This window comes from Pinus tabuliformis, chromosome 9 (assembly GCF_031772625.1).
Source record: "Pinus tabuliformis cultivar Carrire ecotype Pingquan chromosome 9, CPIR1, whole genome shotgun sequence".
Taxonomy (NCBI): Eukaryota; Viridiplantae; Streptophyta; class Pinopsida; order Pinales; family Pinaceae; genus Pinus; species Pinus tabuliformis.
In genome coordinates, this window is record NC_142307.1 from 454177143 (window position 1) to 454196818 (window position 19676).

Below are 19676 nucleotides of genomic sequence, written 5' to 3' on the forward strand. Positions count from 1 at the left end.
ATAGGTGTTTTTCACTCACATTGGGTTTCCACCTTAAATCTTTGTGTCCATGTGTGTTTCTTATGTGTTATGGTTTATTATGTTATTATTGTACAAGTTTACTATTTAATATTAAATAAAGTATTAAGGCACTGATTAGATATCAACATCTGACGAATTAACTGAATAATAAGTTCACTGGATATACGATGGTCGCCTTAAGAACAATTGTGTGCATACGCGAGTTCCCTTCACTAAAGTAGCGTATATAAATACGATTATGGAAATAAAAAAGTTATTGGTTTGTAAATATTGATTCACCGCCCCCCCCCTCTCAGTATTATTTCCAATAGTAACATTTGATTGATGGATTCTGGAGTGATAGTGAAGAGAAAACGTTTACTGGGTGCTACTACGACTCTCTGTTTGGGGATGTAACATGTATGACAATAGTGGATAATATCTAGGAGGTTGTGAACTTCTGGGAATGAGTAGAGGGGGCGATGTGACTCCCAAAGTTGAATATCATAAGCATGTTTTAAAACTATACCTTTTCCCCAGAAGTGGAGCTTCATTCTTTTAGAGGCGGAGGATCTATATTTAATTTGAAAATCCCTATCAGCCAAGGGTAGATGATATATGTCAAGGTGGAAGGTTGAAATAGGCTTAAAATTTAGGGAAATGTGGGAAGACATTGTATTGAAAAAATAGGTAAAAATTGGAAATTGATTTCGCCAGGTTCGACTAGTGGTCTAGGTTTTATAGGGTTTTTAAGGGTCTCGGTGAAAATTGCTTAATTCACAGGTAGGAAATCTAAATTAAGTTTATTCAATCTTAAATTAATTGAAATTTTTATATTAAAAGGGGTAAATATGGTGTATTTTTGCAGAATACCTGGAATAGGAGGTTGGTGTTGTGAATTTAGTTGAGGGTCTTAGGTTGCAGGTGATAGGTGGTGGCTTTGGATAAGTGTTGGAGGCAAGATGGCGTATAGTAGTCATTTGGCGGTTTGTAGATTTCAGCTGCACAAGAAAACACAGGCTTTCAATGTACAAATGATAGAAAAAAACATGAAAACAATGTTTGTAGGGCTTTATTGGGAGAAAAATTAGAGAAAGCGTGGAATTGGTTAGGAATAGTGACTGGTTTTGAGAGGGTGGTCTTTCCCCTTTTCGCACAAATTTTTGGGGCATGATGGTAAAATCCGGGTGGGGGTGAGGGACCTGAAATGAAACAATGGTGCCACGTCAAGATATTGGACCTGGGAAAAAGCACCCATTTCGAGTGCTATTGGGTCATTAAAGCTGAGGGATAGAAAGCGAACGAAATGGAGTGACATCCATTGGATGCGATGGGAGTTAATCAGATGGTGGTCGTGCTGGAAAGATGCACGGGGGGATTGGGGGAATGGTCAAGGAGGGGTGCACACATTTTAAGATTGTTTAATTAAAATAATTTGGGATTAGTTTAGATATTTCATCGAGCGGGTTATTGCAAAGAAAAAGGGTTTTTCAACTTAGGATAAGTTGATTTATAGGTTTTTTTTATTAGGAAAAGGGGAAAATGACTTTTGACAACAAGGAGGGGAGGAAGGGTTTTTTAACCTAGGAAAAGGGATTTATGGCCAATGACAATGATTTTAACAAGGGGGAAGGGATATTAAAGGGAATTTCTAGTGGAACATATGAAATAATGAAGGGTAAAATAGAGGTGTAAAGGGGTATTTTTAGGGATGATGGGAAATTAATAAACATGAAAGGGGAAAAATTGTGGAAGGAGGGCAAGTTAGTTAAGATCACCTTTCCTTAGGTTTGTACTTTGATGAATGTATGTACACATTATGATGTGAGCATGTAAAATGTGCTTAATATTTTGACCACATAGTCTATTCTGCAAGTTTCTTCTACTTACCCTTTCTTACCGTAACATTTATTCTTCTTCTGCGTGGGTGCACCTGAGCTAGAAAACCCTTTATTGCCTTTTTTTATTTGAATAAAACTATCTAAATCTAGCCTTATTTCTTCCAATGGCTCAGATTATACTGTTGAGCTCATTTTTATCTCTCTACCTATCTACTAATATGCCAGGATTAAACAATTTGGCTAGACTTTATTCTCTATCTATAACATGAAATAGTCAAGATTACACTATCTGACATTCATGGATTATGCCATTTTAACAAGATACACACAATCATTATTTTGCATGAAAAAGTAAATAGTAGTGGCAATTGGACTTGCACACTTTCATGGTCTGTTTCATTTTGGGGTTCATATATTATTTTCCAATTTTACTTTATTTTTTGACCTTTTGTTTCTTTTTTGTCCTTTGATTATTCTTTTAGGACATACCCTCTTTTTATTTTTTAAATATGGAAAACTATTTGCAGAAAGCAAAGTATGTACATATTACAAGCTTGAGGGAAAGTCAATTCAAAATTATGACACCTATTGGTATAGGAACCTAATAGTGGCTCCACTTGGGGATGGCATCTTTTGGAAGATGTCAAGAAATTTGAAGATCAATCGCCTAAAATGATTGACTCTGGCTTAGCTTGCAAATGGTTTTATTTTTCAATCTACGATGTCATACCTTAATAACATTAGATTTTACTCTAAAATTTATAAGATAATCATCCAATCCAAACTAGACTTGGTCAATAAGGTATGTACAATGGAAAATGATAATGAGCAACATGTTGGTTAACCTGGCGGAAAATAATGTTTTAGCATTCGACCATTCACTGGCCCTCCTTATGCATTTGTACCATCAAGTTCTCTTAGGAAGAAGGCGTTATTACCTCTCTAAGCATAAATGACATAAGGGCCTTTCCATAGGAAACCAAATTTCCCATGTTTACCTTTATCTTCTCTCCTTGAGTCCCACCTGAGAACTTTGTCACCAATATAGAAATCTTCAACCTTGGTTCTTTTGGCAAAGATCTTTCTAATTTTTTCCTACACAATTTGAGATCTGACATAGACCTCCTCTCGAGTTTGTTGCAAATGAATAGTTTGATTGTTTCTTCTTCGAATACTGTTCAGTTCAACCTACAACTCTTGAAGTGTTTTCATTATTAGTTGTCCCAAGGAGTATGGAAAGACAGCTTCCATCCCATATACAAGTTTATAGGGAGAAGTACCAATTGATTTCTTTGTAGTTAATCTGTCTGCCCATAAGCCATTGACTAACTTTTTATTCCATGTTTTCTTGTTGTCTTCTAGAAATTTCTTGATAATGTTTACTAGGATTTTGTTGGAGGGTTCTGCTAGTACATTAGCTAGAGGGTAATAGGTTGTCGAATGGCCAAGGGTGATATTGTATTTACTGCAGAAATCTATCATTCTATTGGATTTAAAGGCTACTGCATTATCAATAATGAGCTTAGTTGGGCAACCAAATCTTGATAGAATATTGGCTTCAAGGAAGGTTATGACTACAGTATATGTGGCTTTCCTTGAAGGTATGGCCTCTATCCATTTTTTAAATTAGTTTGTAGCAGTGAGGAACCATTTGTGCTGGGCAGAGGAGGGTGGGTGAATTTCACCAATGAAGTCTAAGCCCCTTTGTTAAAAATGTATTTCTACAGAGATAGGTTTGAGGGGTAAAGGTAAGAGCTCTTTCTTTCCCTTAAAGATTTAGCATTTGTGATAGGAGATCACATACTTTTAGACATCAACAAACAAGGTAGGCCAGTAAAAACCATCTCTAAGGATTTTATCTGCCATAGTCTTCTAGTAAAGGCATCCTCCATAGTCACCTACATGAAACTCTTCCATAAATTTATTAGATTCATATTTTAATAAAGAACTAAGAAGAATACCTTCATGATCTTTCAAAAACAGAGCATTATCTAATATGCAAAATTTCAAGGATTTCATCTTCAAAAACCTACATTTAGTTCTAGATAATTCAGGAGGAGCTTGTAAATTTAGTAAAACGTAAATAATATCAGCATACAAAGGTGAATTACGAAAGGCTTGGCTGATCTGTGGAATTGCCATCTCCTTTTTACTATCTATAGCTACAATAAAGTTTATATCTAAGGCCTGACAGTTCGATTTAGCCATGAGTTTTGCTAAACCTTGGCCCTTGATTAACTTCGTAGGTTTGATTTCTATAACATACTCCAAAATAGTGGCAATCCACTTTCTCCTTTTTCCATTAGGACCATCCTGAGTTAGGATGTCATTAACAACTGAATTAGGAATGTAGAATATAAGATGTATACCCTAAATTCCTTAATGTCTTTGACTAAAGCCAAAGCTTGTTTTTCCATTATATTATCTTTCAGGGTGGCATCTCTAAGCACTTTTCTAAAGAAATCAATGGGTTGTTCATAGCCGTAGTCATTTTTCTGCAACAAAACTGCAGCAATTATACGCTCAGAAGCAAAGGAAAACAAGATGAAATCTTTGTAAAATTTAGGACTAATTAACACAGGTGTTTTGGTCAAGGCTAGTTTAATGTATTCAAAAGATTTTTTAGCCTTAGCAGTCCATTTTATGGTGGAATCCTTTTTCAGCATGTTATTTAGTGATCTAATTAATTCTACTAAATTAGATATAAATCTTCTAAGGAAATTAATTTTACCTAAGAAAGCTTGTAACTCTTTAATGTTCCTAGGTTGTTTTATTTGTAGGATGGCTTCTATTCTAGCAGGGTCTATTCTTATACCATCTTTTGAGATTATGTGACCTAACAAATTTTCTTCTTCTAACCTGAACAATGATTCTTTGGGGTTTAAGGAAATACCAAATTTCCTGCATTTAATAAAAAATTGCCTTAAATGATCTAGATGCTCATTGTCAGATTTTGAAAATACAGTAATATCATCTAGATAAATTACAAGGAAGTCATGGATTTCTCTTGCAAAATATATATCCATAGCCCTCTGGAAAGTGTCTCCTGCATTCATTAGTACAAAAGGCATTTTTACATACATAAATGTGTCCCAAGGAGTAGTAGGATTTGGTTGTAACCAGAAAACCCATCCAACAATGAGATTCTAGTTGCTCCAACTACTCTTAAAATGTGGTCCAATTTGGGAAGAGGGTAGTTGTCTTTCTGTGATACTTTGTTGAGGTTTCTGAGATCAACGCAAAGTCTGATCTCACCAGTTTTATTCCCGGTTGGCACTAAGTTTGAGACCCAATCATAAAATTTGATTGGTGCTATTATTTTGGCATCATACATCCTTTGTATATCTTTTTCAATTGCAGGCAATAAGATAGGATTAATCCTCCTAAGTTTTTGTTTGAAAGGTTTTTTATTTTCCTTAATAGGAATTGTGTGCTGGATGATGTTGGTGTCATGGGATTTAAGGTCCTCATAACTCCAAGCAAAGACATCCTAAAACTCTTTCAATAGTTCAGGCCCATATTACATTCTTCGATATCAGACCTTAAAGGTTCCATCTTAGGTTTCCAAGGAACATCATTCAAATCAAATAAGTCTTCCAGAGAGGTTAATCCCTTAGGTAAGAATTTATCTTTGAGATTAATTACTTCGGTTTCTTCACTAATTATTTCATCAATCTCAATTTTCTCTAAGCTATTTACATCTGATTTCATGAATTTAGTAGGGTTAAACCTTTTTATTTAATCACCTTCTATCTCATTTATTTCTATTTCATCCTTAATGTGAAGATCTATTGATGTATCAGTGTCTATATTGTTATTACTAAATTCGTCCTCTAAAATCAAAAAGTTATTTATTTGTTTATCATCATAAAATATTTGCCAATTATTTAAATTATCGGGAAATGTAGGTCTATGCCTAACTTCAGCAATGTATTTATGGTTGGGTTGGAAAGGTAATTTATAGGTATTGGGAAACATCGCTAAACTATCGTCTTACATATTATGCTTTCTAGGAATTACTGCAAGCTTTCTTTCAAGGAAAGTGTTAAGTATTTCTATAATAGTTTCCCTATAACAACCTAATCTAGGGTCTTTCATCATATATGCACCATTAATCTGCTTTATAATTAGTTTAGAGTCTCCCATGACAGAAACTCTTTTAGCTCCTAGATTTTCTACTAACCCAAGACCTAAAATTAAGGCTTCATACATAGCCATATTTTTAGTAGATTTGAAATTTAATCTATATGCATGACCTTCTGAGTAATCATTTTCTAAATTATCTATCGAAACCCCTGCTGCTGATCCTAATATATTGACTAACCCATCAAAATCTAAATGCCACAACATTTCATGATCTATATTTACACTATTTGGTAGAACAAACTTTTCATAAACTGCAACAACGTGACTGTTTTGTTCATTTAATAATTCTGTAGTTTGGTTTGTTTCATTTTTTGTAGAAACTTCAATTTCATTTGGTTCTTGAGTAGCACTGATTTCAATTTTCTCACGTGTTTGATCAGTATTATATAGGATAAAAGAATCCATATCAGAGTGTATGAAATAGATAGGAAAGTTTTGAGGTCGATCCTGGCTACTTACAAAATACTTCATTAAGGTTTCTCTGTATAATTTCTTAGTTTGACCAAAAACCAAGATTGTTGCATATGACATATCTAGTTGTAAAGATCCTTGAAGTTTGGCTCCCCATGATCTGGATAACAACATCCCATACTTTGGAGGGATACCAACAACTACAATGTCCATAAGGATGCTTTTGGCAGGATACTAGACTAAATTGACACACAAATCTTTAATCAATCCTAGATATTTTACCTCACTCGAGTCAAATGAGAATAAATTTTTGTAAGGTCTTGTAATGCCTAGGTTTAATTTCTCCATCACTGTTTTGGGAATTAAGTTGTGAGATGCCCCAGAATCTAACTTTTCATTATGCAGAAATTTGTCATGGATATTAAGGTTAATGTAGAAAGGTGGAACTCCTCCTTCGTGTGGTTTTCTATTAACATCTGGATCAAATATGAGTTCTGGTTGGTCATCATACATGTTAACTAAATCCTCACTTTCAACAATGTTTAAATTTTGGGTTATCTATGATTTGTAATTTTCATTTCTGATCAGTTCTGTTAAAGGAACTGATAATTTTAGTTTGGATATCTCTATTCTTAAGTTGACTGGGAGGGAGATTTCTTTTGTTTGCAAGTTCTGAAATCTTGGGGCAAAGGTTTGAGTAGATTTGTCTATTGATTTCGTAGGTGGAAAAACTTGATTTGATGTGGATTTAGAAGGTTGATCAAGGGTTATGTCTACAATTGTACGGCTAGAAGGTTTTCAGTTTTCCCTAGGGAGAATTTCAAGTATTTTTAAAGCAGGAGCTTCTTTTATTTTCTTAGTTTTATTTTGCATTGTTTTCTTACTTTAATCAGGGACATCAACATTATTTTTTCTCCTAAGATTATACTATTTATGAACCTCAAATATGGCAGATTCATATCCCTGTTTGTAGTCAAATGACTCACCAGACTACAACTCTAATTATCGTAGCATATACAGTTCTTGTTTGTCTTGGGTCAGAAAAACAAGGTCTTCATCTTTTATTCCCATTAAGTTCATTTACATGTCTTGATCTAGATCCTCTTGATGGGAACTCTTAGCATATTTTTCTTGAAAAGGTGACCTGATGTTCTGATCCAACCCAGTTTCCCTAGGTTTTCCAGTGTTTTGGTTTTTCCTAAAATTTGGGTTTCTAACTTGAGGACGTTGTTGGTTATCCCATTGGGGTTTCCTTTCTATGTTATCTAACCTATCCATTAATCTCTCCATACTTTTGGCTAAGCTATATATTTTAATGTCTGAGGATGAAGTTTCCTCTTTTATAGTTACTCTTCTTTCATTTCTAACTCTAGCCCTTTTAGCTAATAGATTAACATCTACGCTAACTACTACACTTTGCATTTCTTCTAATGTTGGGGGGTTTCTTTCCCTAAGTTCGAATGCCATGTTAGTGTCAAAACCATCAGGGAATTTTATTAATGCTAAATCTGGTGGGGGTCTAAGGTTAACTAGAATAGCATTATATATGTTATTAAATCTAGTGCAATAATCTTGAATAGTTTCATTAGGTCCCCTTTTAATACTATCATATTCTGAAAGTATTTGCAGGGGATTCTTTTTCTTCTCCCATATGCTCAAAAATTGTTGGTAAAACATATCTAAACTATCAATACTACTATCAGGCATTGCTCTGAACCATTTCCTAACATCACCAGCTATAGTCTAGGAAAACAACCTCATTTGGACTTCATCTATGTCAATTTTGTGCAACTCAAAGTAATCTGTCATTTTACTGACATGTTGTTGTGTAGTATAATGACTTGTGCCATCAAGTTGAACAATTTTTCTTTAGTAATCTGCTGGCGTAGGAAACAGGGCTACATTAAAGTTCAAGGGAGTATATATGGCTGCCATAATTGTATGTTGGGATTGACTGAGCTGTGGGGTTGCAGTGCTTGTAGATGATGCAACAGTGGATGAGGAAATTGCAAATATAATAGGGATGCTAGATGATAAAATAGGTGTGTTTGTGAATAGAATGGGAATACTCGCAGATGTACTAGTTATGTTGGCATAGGTACTGGGTCTACTAGATGATTAATGAGTAATGATAGGTTGGCGAGGGAGTGTAGGTATAAATGGGTGTGAAGAATGAATTTCAGAGCATACTATGGATGAAGTTGAGGTGAATAATGGTGAATATAAAGTAATGGAATATTATTTAGAAAGCTCACGGGTAATAGCACTAACTGTAGATGATTGAGGTGATTTTACAATGTATTAATCAATTGACTTATTAGCTTGTTAAAGTTCAATATATGCAATAAACTCAGGATCTAAAATAGTTTCATAAATTGCACTTTTAGATTTTGCTCTAAACATTGATAAATCAAATGGTAAATCAAATGGAAGTTTTTCTAAAACTAACCAATCATCAACGGGCGAATTAGATTTAACTAATGGTATATTGCTGACCTAACATTTTTCCTTTTTATATTTTCTTGAAATTAGGTTTGGATTACCAAGTACTGGTGCAGGGTTTGGATGTGGATTAGCCCTAGTATAGAGAGTCATCCTAGAAGCTATAATTTCAATTTTTTAAATTATTTTTGTGGAATTTTTTAAGAACTACTTCTAACAAATGACTTTAAGAGGCTTAAAATGTAAATTAGAATTTTCTTAAAGTTTTATTTAGACTGAGGATCTCATTACCCAGTATGGTTGCCACTATGTTATCACTCAGTAATTTTCCCTAGAAGTTGTTCAGAAGAAAGAAATTTACGAGGAAACCACTAACCAACTTTGGAGAATAGATTCTAGCCAACCTAGACTCAGAGAGGGCTCTCTCTGTATGATTTCACTTTGTTTGTTTTGATTTTAGGCTACTTATGATTTTTCTTGGGATTTTGATTTGTATTTGAGATTGGGTGGTGGGATTACTTAGAAAGATGGATAAAATGATTTCTTCTAGACCATTGGGCTATGGAGTCAAACAATGAGGAAATAAAACTGGATTAACTCACTAAAGGGAATGTTCAAAGGGAAAGATAGCAGAGTGTTTTGCAGATCTTTGAGACAGAGGGGTGAAAGGGTTTCGCTAGGGGTGAGAGAGAAATTAATGGTTCTCAGACCGAATAATGAATTAGGAATGAAGAGGTAATTGGGATCAAAGGGAAATTAAGGATCCTTTAACCTGGATATTGGAGAAATCAATCTAAACCAATGAACAATTTGGAATTCCTTAACTTAGATATCAACAAAAAACATTTAAATGTATAACTATTAGGATAGAGTGTTATTAAACAAATTCTGAAGTATTATTCTAGCTATAACATGTAGATTTGGAAACACATTAAATATTTATGAATAACTTGATAAAAATAACAATAAAACATGAGAATACTTCTATGAAATTCACTCAATGCATGAATCTTTTAAAATATCTGATCTTTGTTTATCAATCCAGCTTGCTAGCTCAAAAAATGATACAATAACCCTTTGGGTCTTCTGATAAAAAATTCCTATAGAAATGTCTAGTAAAATCCACCCTACATACTTCAAATTATGAAGTATTTATATAGAACTATTTACAAAATATCCCAAACTAACATGGGATTTATTTTAGGGAAAAATATATAATCCTAAAAAGGTAATGCCACCTTTCTAACTGATTGCTTTCTGGCACTATTATATCTGATTTTATTTGATATTTAACTGATTGATCTTTTAGCTGTCATCTGATTCATCTTTTAGCTGTCATTTGATATTCTTTCACTCATACTCTTTGACTCTGATACTCGTTGAATAGGATAACTGCCCACTTACTTTTACCTCTTCTGTTTTTACCAACTGTGTTAATTGTTGGACTTACTTTGAATTAAAGTAAGTTTGTGAGCTCTTCCCATATTTTTTTAGTTGGTAACACAATGTTCTTCAGCTTTCTGAAGACCTCATCAACCTCTGTGTATTTAAAAAATGTGGGCTTATTTACAAACTTGTGTTTTACCTCATGCTGGAGGTAAAACAAGTTTTCCAAAACTTGGTAAAGGACTTTACAAGAGGGCATCCCCTATTTTGTTGTGTTGTGGATGGATGCATTGTTGACTTGAGTTTTGGCCACTTCCCTAAGCTTTCTATTGTAGTCCTCTTCTATCATCAATTTTTCATTAATTACCAAAGGACTTGGTAAAACTTTCTGTATCAAAGTGTCAAATTTGAACTTAAATCTTTCAATAGAAAGATGCGTAGTCTGAAACTTGTCTTCCAAGTTGTGCATCAAATTCCTTTTAGTAGGGACTCTTCTCACTTCTAGGATTGTCCCTATATTGTTACTAATATCCAATTCTTGCAGTTCGTATTTTTTTTTGGAATTCAAAAAGTCGATGATCCTTGTTGCCTATTTTGGCATCCCTTCCAACTCTGTTTTGACTTTTTGAATCGCCTCTGTGGCCTCTTTAACCTGATCAATCTGCTAAAAAATTACCTGAATTGATGGCCAAATATCATTGACACAGTCAATGATATTGGCCCACAGTTTTTCTTTTTCCTGTGCCAATGGTTGTCCTAGAGTTATTTCTTTCTCTAGTTTCTTTATCCTCTTTGTTAATCTTGTAACCTTTTGTTGTTCCTCCTTATTCATAATTTGAGCAATTTTATAGTCTATCTCTAGATTGTTTACTTTCTCTTCTAGTTTCCTGATTTCTACAGCTTTGAGGGCATCTTATACATCGCCTTAGCCAACCTATTGGCTTCTCCTCCTGTAGAGTCTGATGTGGTCGACCCTGTTACTAAAGTAGATGGTGCTGTTGCAGGCAATGCAGTAGCCATTGGAAAATATTCTATGGGAAAATACAAGGAGGTTAGCTATCAAATCATCTTACACACCTAACCCAATATCTACAACAAACACATTGAACCTGACAAAGAAGCCCAGAAATGTAGCAAATTTTCTTATCCAAACAAGAAATTGAAAGAGACTAACCCATATACTTTAATAGAAAAATGTTTAAGGGAAATTTCATAAAATCCCTTGGCAAATAGTGTTTTCAGATTAAATATTTTGGATAATCAAGAGTTTGAAAAACAATTATAAAAAATATCATATAGAGCTAAGCTAAGGGTTTATGGACAATTAACAGAAAAGCTTCTACTAGAGGAACACACAAAGTGAAATGAAATGAAAAATCCTTACTGCCTATGCCAATTCGATTATGAGAGAGCTACCTCCCTTGGCCAAGCCCTGTAAATCCTCCTTGGTCTCTTTGGCATGCTCATTGTGCGTGAAATACACAAAATCGTGGTTTCATTGTGAGTACACCATTGTATTGTCAATCCTCCCAAACTTAATGAAATTTTCCACAAGCATAGGCTTTGTGGTCTCGCTCAACACAATATCTAAACAAGTGGAGCTTCCTCCTCCTCACCTCCCTCCACCTGGAGGGAATTCCCTAGCGGTGTCCCCACATGACGGTCGTGGTTGAAAGGAGCTTCACCGATGGAAGGAAGCACATTCTGCATTGAAAAAAGGTGGCTTGACTTAATAGGAATCAAAAGAAAAATCAGTCCAAACGAATCCATATCTACACTCATTGATTGTCGCAGACCAAGTTGCAGAGTAGGGCCTCTTGGATTGGCAATTCATCAATTAACATTGAGGATGCAGCTCACAACCATTCCTCAGTAATTTCTCTATTGCCTACCAAGGTAGGCATTTCTCTATCACCTAGAAACAAAGGTATCTAAGAAGCACGTCGTAAACCATGGGCTGTCACTTTCCATGGGAAACCTTGTTCTTTTCCTCCTATCAGTCCCTATCCTGATAATTCTCATTAGAAATAGGAGAAATTATATAACCCTCATACCATTCCATGATCTGACAGGGAAAGATGAAATTATAAAACCCTCTTTCAAAAAGAGTAGAAATTCGAGTGACCAACGATGGAAAAAATTCAAAATTATGAAATTATAAAACTCGTTTGGCTGATCCGATCGGGTTGCTTGAATGACCTAAAGCTTGTGCCCTCCTCTCCTGTTATTCGAGTAATAGATTACCTCTCCCTCCATGCCTGTCTGTTTGGTAAAGGTTGTTCCTTCCACTCAAAATTCTATAACCATCATGCCAAGAGGGGAGAAAAATTGAGGAAAACATTTATAAGTTGAGACAAATAATTAATCTGCCATTTATAATTTACAATAATTGAAAAATGAATAAGTTGAGATCAATGTTTTAAAATCCTCCTTTTGTGTAGTGGTTTATTTTTTTGGTGAAATTTTATGTCGGATATTTTTATTATGTAAGGGAAATGTTGCATGAGGTGGAAGGGAATATTTCATGTATATATATCATTTTCTCTTGAGGACTAGTTGCTTTTGCTCAATATGCCATTTTTTTAGGATAGTATTTCTATGTGAATAGTGGGAAATATTAGTTTATGGATCAACCTTTTAGCTCATTATCACTCACAACTCTTTCTTGGAGAAAGGACTCATAATTATTGAAAATATTGTCTATCACATTTAATGCCTCTTCACATTTCTACTCTTTTTCCTTAGATTGTGACAACATCCCTCGATTGTCAAAAACTTCATCATTTCTTCTCTTCCCTAGTCGTGTTGATCTTCCTTTGAAGTTTGTTGTGTCTTTTTCTTTTGTTTATATATATATATATTCCTTCCTACCAACAGGCCATATCCTCGAGGCTAATTTTATTTCCATCCACTAACCTTATCAAATCATTAATTACAACATTTATTTCAATGCTTCCTGTAGTAAAAAAAAAATGTTCTTGCAAAAATGTACTTTAATTTGCAACTGGACTAGCTTGACATAATACCTTGAAAGCACAAGTACATTTCTCCTCACCATCCACCAAATGGTCCTCATACCGATGAACCTACTTCATAATGACGTCGAAAAATATATTATCTTCACTGTCACTTAAGCAAGAAGTACATATTATTCATTATTTTTTTAACTCCGCAATGGTGATCTTGAAGTTGTTCCAATGAGAATTGAAACAACGACCTCACATCATCTACAATTTTGAACTCTTCTTCCTAAAGAAGGTAGTCGCCCTTTCACACTTACACTATTTGGCTATCATTTCATGCCTAAGACAACACTTGGTGCCTATTGTGAGTACGATGATGATGGTAGGTGCGCAAGTGTCTTCCTTGTGACTCAGTAGTAGAGGAAACTAGTGGCATCAGACACAAATGGACAAGGAGAGAATTAGTTGAATGACCTAAAACTACAAATTGAGAGACATTAGCAGTATTAAAGTGGCACATTGATATGATTCAGGATATCTTGGAGGACACGATTATATCGATGGAGATGATAGTTGATGCACATGACTTTCACAGTAAGCTCAGATGAATATTGTGGACGATATGATGTTAGAATGATTTGAGGGCCATATAGGTGAATAGATCACATACTAATTGTGTGATGAGATGCATCTACAGCCTTAGTATAGGCATGCCAAAGAGGAATTTGGATTGTGCACAAATATTGGAAATGTTGACACCCAATCTTTGGGATTAGGAAAAAATATGTAAATATTCTAAATAGAAAAAAATAAAGGAAGATAGAAGATGAAGAAACATTAGGATATGAAACCAAATTGTCTCTCGCTCCTTTTATATATTCATATTCTCTTTTAATGCAAAACACAATTTGATTCAGAGTTACAAACCTAGCCTCACATGGTATCAGAGCAACAGGTCCTAAATCAACTCTCTCCTCTTGTAACTCATATTCATTGACATATTCCCTACCATTATTTCATTCTATATTCTATCCCTTTGCACTCTATATAGATATATTTTTATTCGGACCATGTGCCCATAGTGTATATTCCATGTGAGGTCATTTGAAGTTTGACAAGAACGTTGAATTGTGCTTGGAATTCCTACAAATTGTGACTGATTCTTTCAATGGTGTGTGCTCTCCTGCAACAACGTTGATTTGCTACATGGAAACCCTACACTGAAATGTGTTGGATTGGTATGAATTATAATGTGAGTTGTTAAAAATGAACATTGTTATAAAAGAGTCGTTGCATATATATTACTTTGTTCATAACCCTTGCTAATCCTAAGTATTATTTAATTTCTAAATAGGCTTACAAGTCATGTGTATGGATGTTTAAATGTTGTGGTGAGTCCTTTTTGATGGTTGTGAACCATGTTGTTTGGTGCATTCAATGCTCTCTATGTTGGAATGCTACCCCTATAATTTGCGATGATGTTCAACTGGTTCATTGGTTCATTACCATGTGTTTGTTCATAACTGTGTGTTGTTTGGTATCATAATTTTACTGCATTGGTACACTACCTATGGTAGCAACATTGAACAATCCTTCATTGAACATGGTAAACCACCTCGTAAAGCGAAAGGAAATGCATTTAAATTTTCTCATTATCTTGTGGCACATTGCAACATTGGAGTAATTGAATATTTATTTAATCCTTCACTTACCTCATCGAAAGATGCTTAGTTGCTTGATTCAGGAGCAACAAGCCACATGAATTTCTATAGAGATTTCTTTGAAGAATCCACTGAGAACCAATGGATAGGCTATATACTCTTAACGTTCTACTCAATTACTAGCTGACAAATTTGACAACCGCCTGCAATGGATTTCAGATTCAAGAGGTACTTAATAAGGACCTGTTGGAGAATAATAATTACATGTTTGATCCTTGGGAAGTATCATCCCTTGTACCTAGTTTCAATTTGGTTTCCTTCTACATTGGGTACTTATTAGTTTGGTTAATGACTATTATATGTCTTGTTTTGGTAATTTAAGTGTGAAATTCCTTCCAAATTTATAATAAACAATCCTTAAATGTGGATATGTGTAATTTTCTATGAGTCCATCACCTCAAATTTTCTCATCAATTTTCCCCTTCAACTGGGTTAGAATTCTTGCATTATTGCATTGAGTATAGATACTAGTCCAATAGGCTCACCCATGATTGTAATGATCACACACATCTCATATTACTTACACACAACTAACCACGAGAGCTGAGACAAAATTTGAATGGTCCTCTCATACCAGATTTTGGTAGGTCCCTTATGGACCTCATACTAGTGAGAGTCACAAACTATTGTTGGGAAAATTTTCGCTATGAACAAGCATGTGAATTATGTAATCAAGGTCCATAATAAGGTTGAGAACAAAAAACGTGGTCATTTACAACCTTCAGATGGATCTGAGGATTTTCTCCATACATTTTCAAGGTGGGGGAAGTAGTAAAAATGACACATAAAGTTCATTCCTACAAATATTTCACTCAAACATATGGCTAAAAAATAATATATTGATCCAACCATAATTATTTATACTTTCTTCTTGGATCATGTTATGAAACTAGCTCAAGAAAAGATAGAAAAGATAGATCAATGCCTTAGAATTCAGCCTCTTCGAGGGGGCAACCTCCTTTACATTACATAAATGAACAATTCTTTGATGATACAAATGACAAAACCTCCTTTCTATATATAGGAATCTAAGGAGTCACAATATAATCCAGCCGACCTAACAATAATAATATAAAGCCACAAAAATAACAATAGAGGGATTCTATGGGGCACAAAAATAACAACATGGGGGTACTAGGGGCACAACAATATAAATAAGGGGTATAACTACAATAGTAATGGGGTAATCACTAGTATTATAGGGACCCAACATGCCCCTCTCCTTCAAAAAAGTGTTGTCCTCAATGCTTGAGTAGTTCTGGAAACTTCTGCATAAAATTCTCATCCTCCCATGTGGAATCTTCAGCGGATAAGTTCTTCCACTTAATAAGATACTCTGAAATTGCTCGATTTCTTAGCTGTCGAGTTCTTGTTTCTGTGACTGCTTTCGGTTCCAATATAATTTTTCCTTCCGCATCAAGTTCTGGCAATATTGTTTTCACTTGGAGCTTGTCGCCTATAACCTTCTTTAAACATGAAACATGGAAAACTGGGTGCAATCGAGAAGCTGCAGGAAGCTCCAATTTGTATGCCATAGTACCAATCTTTTGCAACACCTTGTACGGACCATAATACTTTTGTGATAATTTATTATCCTTCTTAGCTTGCTTTAGGGACATTTGCGTATATGGTTGTAGCCGTAGGAATACCCAATCACCTACATCAAAACTTCTTTCACTGCGATGTTGATCTGCCTGTTGTCTCATTCTATTTTGTGCCAACACGAGGTTATCCTTTAAGAGTTCGAGGACTTGTTTTTGATGTTCGATGTGATGTTCCACTACCTGAACCTTAGAATTTTCTCTTAAATATGATGTGATGGATGATGGATGATACCCATAAAGTGCCATAAATGGGGTCATTTTTGTTGCTGTATGGAAGGAAGTGTATACCACCATTCAGCCAGAGGCAACCATTTGACCCATTGTGTCTGTTTATCAGATAGAAAACAACGAAGATATCCTTCCAAACATTTTTTTACTATCTCAGTTTGCCCATCAAATTGTGGATGATAAGATGAGCTATGAGCTAACTGGGTACCAAGACAAGAAAATAATTCTGTCCAAAAATTTCCAGTGAAAATGGGATCTCTGTCACTTACAATAATCTTTTGGTTTCCATGTAGCTTTTGAATTGTTTCCATAAATGCAGTAGAAACTGTACTAGCTTTAAATGGATGTGATAATGCACAAAAATGTTCATACTTGGTAACTCTGTCAACTACCACCATGATGACACTCTTTCCCTCAGACTTGGGTAAACCTGTGATAAAATCCATTGAAACCTCCTCCCAACGTTGGCTTGGAATGGATAAAGGTTGTAATAGATCCGTTGTCTTAATTGTTTCAACTTTATTTTGTTGGCAAACCAAACATTCCGCCACAAACTTTTGAATATCTGATTTAAGGCCATCCCAAAAAAAATCCTTCTTAACCCTGTGGTAAGTTTTTAAAAATCCCAAGTGCCCTCCTAAGGGAGAAGTGTGCAATTCCATAAGAATCTTTTTTTTTAGCTGGGAATTCTTACAGAGGTATAAGCGATCTTTGTACCATAATGAATCATTTTTCCAGCTAAATGTATCAGACCTACTGGAATCTTGTTGTAGCTTTCGAATAAGTGCCCACACTTCTTCATCATTCTTCCATTCCTCCCTTGCTTTGTTTATCCAATCTGGTTGGATAATAGAAATGGCGCACAATAATGCTTCCACATCCTCATCCTTTTTTGAGAGTGCATCTGCCACCACATTTTGCTTCCCTTTTTTGTAGATGATTTCAAAGTCATAACCCAACATCTTTGTGACCCACTTTTGTTTCTCTTCAGAGGACAATCTTTGTTCTAAAAAGTATTTAAGGCTATCATGATCCGTTTTTACCTTGAATTGTCTTCGCATTAGGTAGGGTCGCCATTTCTTAAGTGCATGGAGTATTGCCAACATTTCCTTCTCATAAATAGCTTTTCTTAAAAACTTTCCCTTGATTGGACGACTTTGGGTCTTTCATTTTGCATTAGAACAGCACCAATTCAATTTCCTGAAGCATCACATTCCACAATAAAGGTTTTTGTGAACTTCGGTGTAGCTAAGACCGGTGCTTGGCACATTTCCTCTTTAAGATTTTCAAAGGCCTTTGTTGCTTCCGGAGTCCATAAAAATGCATCTTTCTTCAATAATGTTGTTAGAGGTGTGCTACTCTCCCATAATTCTTAACAAACTTGCGATAATACCCTGCCAACCCAAGAAATCCTCGCAGATGCTTTATGGATGTGGGGATTTTCCATTCCTTAATGGATTTAATTTTGCTAGGGTCTACCTTAACTCCTTCATGAGATACAATATGATCCAAATATTCCACCTCCTGGACTCCTAAGAAACACTTGGATCTTTTTGCATATAATTGTTTCTCCTCTAATAGTTGTAGCACCCTGTCAACATGTTCAACGTGATCCTTCCAAGACTTGTTGTAGATTAGTATATCATCAAAAAATACTAACACAAATTTTCTAAGGAATGGTTTGAAAATTGAATTCATCAAACCTTGAAATGTTTAAGGTGCATTAGTAAGGCCAAAAGGCATGACCAAAAATTCATAATGACCCTCATGAGTTCTAAATGCCGTTTTCGGAATGTCTTCAATCTTCATTCTGATTTGATGATATCCCGAACGAAGATCCAACTTGGTGAAGTAAATTGATCCATGCAATTCATCCAGTAATTCATCAATGACAGGAATGGGGAACTTATCCTTAATTGTGAGCTTGTTGAGCTCCCTATTATCCGAACACATGTTCCATGATCCATCCTTCTTGTGCTCCAATACTACTGGAGTAGAGAAGGAACTTTGACTCGGTTGAATTATACCAGCCTCTAGCATTTCTGCAACCATACGTTCAATTTCATTTTTTTGGACATAGGGATATCTGTACGGCCTGATGTTTGGAGGAACACTTCCTGGAATCAGATGAATAGCATGATCATGATCACGCATAGGTGGGAGACCTTTGGGAGTCTCAAATACCTTGGAATGATTGTCCAGGACTTTTTGGAGATCTGGAGAAATAGATGATTCCAATGTGGAAACATCTAGCGAACATAATTGTGCAATTACACCTCTTTGCTCCTTTTTTAGAAGCTTTGTCATACCATTAGAGCTAATTATATTTCCTGGTTTCCCTACAATACCCCTTAATTCAACTTCCTTACCTTCTGTAGAAAATTTGATGAAAAGTTCTTGAAAATTAAAAGCTATTGTACCCAAGGATTGTAGCCATTGGACTCCTAGTACAAACATCAGCACCTCCCATTGGAATGGAAAGCATTGGGCTAGTCAATACATATTCTCCCATGGATAGCTTGATATAATGGCACCTCCTTCCAGAGCAATTTATGTTCCTGTTCCTCCATTTGCAATCATCACTTGACACTGTGGTGCTGGATATAGGAAGAAAATCAATTCTTTTGAAAACCAATGCATTACAAGATAGGTCGAATTTATTTTTTCTTCATCTAAGCTTTGTTCCTGGAGTATATCTCTTCTTCTTTTGACCTTTCTTGCCCTTTTCTTCTTCCTCTTCACAATATATGTAGAATAATTTCTTCTCAGCACACTTATGACCCTTAGTGTATTTGCTATCAACCTGTAAACAAAGCCCATTTGCTCCTTTTTTCTTCCAATTGTTGTGGTGTCAACCTTAAAGTTTTTTGGAAGACTAGGGGCAACAACACATCCATATTTAATAGAATTGTGAGTGGAATGCTTCCTGGTTGC